The sequence below is a fragment of the Chionomys nivalis genome, chromosome 11 (assembly GCF_950005125.1).
Source record: "Chionomys nivalis chromosome 11, mChiNiv1.1, whole genome shotgun sequence".
In the NCBI taxonomy this organism is placed as follows: Eukaryota; Metazoa; Chordata; class Mammalia; order Rodentia; family Cricetidae; genus Chionomys; species Chionomys nivalis.
In genome coordinates, this window is record NC_080096.1 from 34,446,844 (window position 1) to 34,450,848 (window position 4,005).

Below are 4,005 nucleotides of genomic sequence, written 5' to 3' on the forward strand. Positions count from 1 at the left end.
TAGCTAGTTCATTTGGGCTTGGTAAGACTCACCTGTGTGTCTGTGGTTCTGTTTGGCTGGTCTGTCTGTGTAAGAGCCTGAGCAGGTATAACTGGGCCATCACTGTGTAGTTGAGGATGATGTTGGCACTCCTGGGCCTCTTGCCTCCACCTCCCAGGTGCTGGGATCACAGCCACCACTCCCAGCTTTACTGGGGTCATTGTCACAGTCGCTATAGCACAGAAGTCAAACTTCAAACTCAGAAGGGTGGTAGGAGGCCCAGACACCGGTGTTTAAAGACCCAGCAGTGTCTTGTGAATTGTAAAGAACCCACAGGACACTGGTTCTGCGTGTGCCCCACTTTACATGCGGGGCTGGAAGTTCCAGTATTAGTGTTTGTGCTCCCCTAATAAAATGCCTAAGGCTGGGTCGTTTACAAAGAAGAAATTGCCTATTCTTACAGTTCTGGAATGTGGGAAATCTGGACCAAGGCATCCTTGGATTTGGCCTTCAGGAGGGATTTGCTTTGCTCTGTAGGCGGCAATTTGATGGCAGCTTTCTTTCCTATGTGTGCCAGGTAGGCCCTCTGCTAGAGTTACACCACAACCCTCGCACCTCTTTGTTTATTAGCTCCTTTTTTTTTTTTTATCCTGGCGTTTCTTTTATAAGGTTATTAGTATAGATGGGGCTGGACAGATGGCTCAGCAGTTAAGAGTTTGGTTGCCAGTACCCACCCATATCTGGTGGCTCACAACCTTCTGGAATTCCAGCTCCAAAGGATCTTGCAACCACTTTTGGCCCCTACCGGTACCCACACACACATGACAGTTACTCACACAGACACAGATAACTAAAAAACATCAAAACATCTTTTAAAATATAAAAATATGCATGAAGACAGAGTCCTCATGACCTAGTACTTCCCTGAAAAGGCCCAACTTCTAATAGCTTGTTAATTAGGTTTCAGAATACCACTTTTGAAGTAGCACACATTAAAACCACAGCCACGAGGATGACTCAGTAGACATGCTAAGGAGAATGCCTCAACTCTAGATAAAGGACTATAGGCAACTAAGGACTTCGGCAATAGGAGAAGTAGTCTTCTCCAGAGGAGAGCACATCCAATGGTTAGCCCTGGAAACATACATAAAGCATAATACATAAAGCATAATGTTAGGTAGATGGAGGAGGTTGTATTTATGTATTTAGGGATACACACACACACATACACACACACACATACACACACACACACAATCAACAAACCCACACCTCTTCCTTGCAGCAAGACCTTCTGTTTCTCCCTCCCTCTTTGTGTTTTCCCTCTGTGTAGTCCCTGGGAAAGCTCACAGAAATGAAGGAGACAAGAGTAGTTAAGAGCTCCCCCAACTCCCAGAAGATTTCAAAGCCCTCTGGGAAACACACCGCTGACCTCCTTTTGAGGACTTTCCTGTCACCTGGCAGACGTGCCTCTCCCTACCTCCAAGGGAGTTTAGGAAACTATTACCTGTCTCATCAGTTGAAGGCTATTACTTATCCCTCACAGCCTTTGCTCTGCTCGGCTCAAGGTCACCAGCTAATTAGGGAAGGACTCTGAACTGTTCAGAGAAGCCACCAGGATCCACAGTGCTGTGTGAAGGAAGGGAGTACAGTTCCCACCTCACAGCTACCTGCCTGATAACACGGCAGAGCCCTGGAACCCTCTCCCCAGTGAGCTTCACATAATCTGCTCTTCCATTCTAGGCTTCATGCTCCAGCTTACATGGAGTAATCCTCCTCCACACTGCCTTCTCCCAAATGCTCGGATTGCATCACAATCCTGCTGAGAGGAAAGAGATAGCATTTATCAGACCCCGCCACCGGTAAAATGCTGTTGCAATCTCCTTCCTTGAACTAACTTGTTTAATATCTATAAAACTGTGAGTCCGTACTAATCCCCATTTCAAGGTTAAGGAAATAGAGGCAGAAGAGGTTCATGTGATTTGAGTCATGGTAAACAGTAGAATTAGGGTTTGAATCCAGGCAGTCTGGTTCCTTAGCTTGAGCCTCTCAGACCAGAAAATCCCTCTCTGTGGGTCTCTATTTTTCTAATAGCAACAATGCTAATGATGGCTAACATGTGTGAGTGGCTGCATGCTAGGCTATCCTGGCTCTGCTACATCCACTAATTTCTTACACAAGTCCTAGAGTGTTGAAAGGTATTGCTATCTTCATTTTACAATTAAGGAAACAGGCTCAGAAAATCACACAAGGAGATCCGGATAACTAGGCAGTCTCACTCCAGAGTGCTGTGTGCTGAATTCCTGGCTTTCTAGCCCAAGGCTCAGAATCCAAGACTCTTTGGATTGATGTAGCATGATCTCTTAATTGGGTGTGTTTGGTTTGGTTTGGGGGTTTTGAAGACAGGATCCTGCTGTATGTCTCAAGCTGAACTTGAGTTTGAAACCCTCTAGGCTGCGAGTGCTGGGGTTACAGGGCTGCACCACCACATCCTGTCCTGCTTTCCAAGGCTGTTTATCAGGTTTGTTATTGGTTATTTCCCAGTCTCTCAGCAACAGACCGTCATTTAGTCGGTGGAAGACTGAATCACCGGATCTGAGAAAGTGAAGTGTGAGCACGAGGAAGAGATCCTCTCGCACAGGCCACCCACCAGATCCTCCGTGTGAGACCTAATCAGCCCAGAGCTTGAGGTTTAGGCCTCCAAATCTACTCTTATCCCACCCCCATCCTTTTGAAAAGTAAATCCAATTTAATATGTCCCCAGGGAGTTTACTGCTTAGAAAGGCCATCATTAGAGCACACACAAAAGAATGCTTTGTAAATGGAGTCCCCAAGGCGGCAGGACGACAAACTTGGCCACTAGGCCTCAGGAACTACCAGTCTTGCAGTGCGTATTCTTGTTGGAATTGCAGGCATGTAACACCACACTCAGCTAAATTACTCTGAAAATAAGAAGAGTAATAATTTAGTTTCTCCTTAAAAAGAAAAGAAACAGGGGCTAGATGGCTCTGTGGTTAAGAACACTGACTGTTCTTCCAGAGGACGCAAGTTCAATTCCCCAGCATCCACATGGCAGCCCACAGCTGTCTGCAACTTCAGTTCCAGGACACCCTCACCTAGACATACATTCAGGGCAAAACATCAATGCACATAAGGTTTACACAGTGAGTTTAAAAAAGAAAAGCCCGAAGCTTAAGGTGTGACTGGGGACAGGGACTTTAATGAGAACCTCGCAGGTTCCTAACAGTCCTCTAAGGTACACATAATTACCACCCCTATCAGATTCAGAGGTAAAGACACCCAGGGACTCAGAGTTTCCATTTCAGTGTGCTGAGATAACCCTACCCCACAGTGCCTCACTTCCAGAGGCAGCAGGGGCAGTACTGCTTAAAGGGTAAAGCACCACTCTGAAAAAGACTGGAGTCTGCATCTTCACTCAGTGTGACTCAAAAAAGTTATTTAACCCCTCTTGTCCTCAAGTTACCTCACTAGAAAAGTGAGAATAGAAGTGCCCTTCTCACGGGATGAGTCACAAAATTCTGTGAAAGCAATCTAGCCAGAATTAGGACGTGCGTGGCCCTCATTTATGGCCCCCAGTGATGGGCACTAGGTCCCCAGGGAGGGCTCTGGTTCAGATGAAGTTACTGTTGTTTCCTGGGTGTGAAATCTCAAAGGGCCTTGGTCTGGGAGAGGATAACCTATGGGGATCGTCTTTGTGAAGTGGATGAGGGCACCCAGGGTAAGGGCACCCAGGGTAAAAGACTCAAGGTCTGGGGCATTAGTGAAGGAGAGGCCACCTGGTGGGCGCCTCAGAACTTCTCGTGCCCTGAGGGCTAGCCCCGAGCCCAGGCGAGATGGACAACCAGCTATGCACAACCCCGTGACGCTTGGCTCTCCAGGAAAGCTGCTGAGACGTTAGGGGTTATTATTAAGCTCCGCAGCACGGGGTCTGCTTAGGCGGGCCTGTTCTGGGGCCTCTGGCGTGGTCGCGTTTTCTGGAAGGGAGTTGGAGCTGTGGGGTGCGCA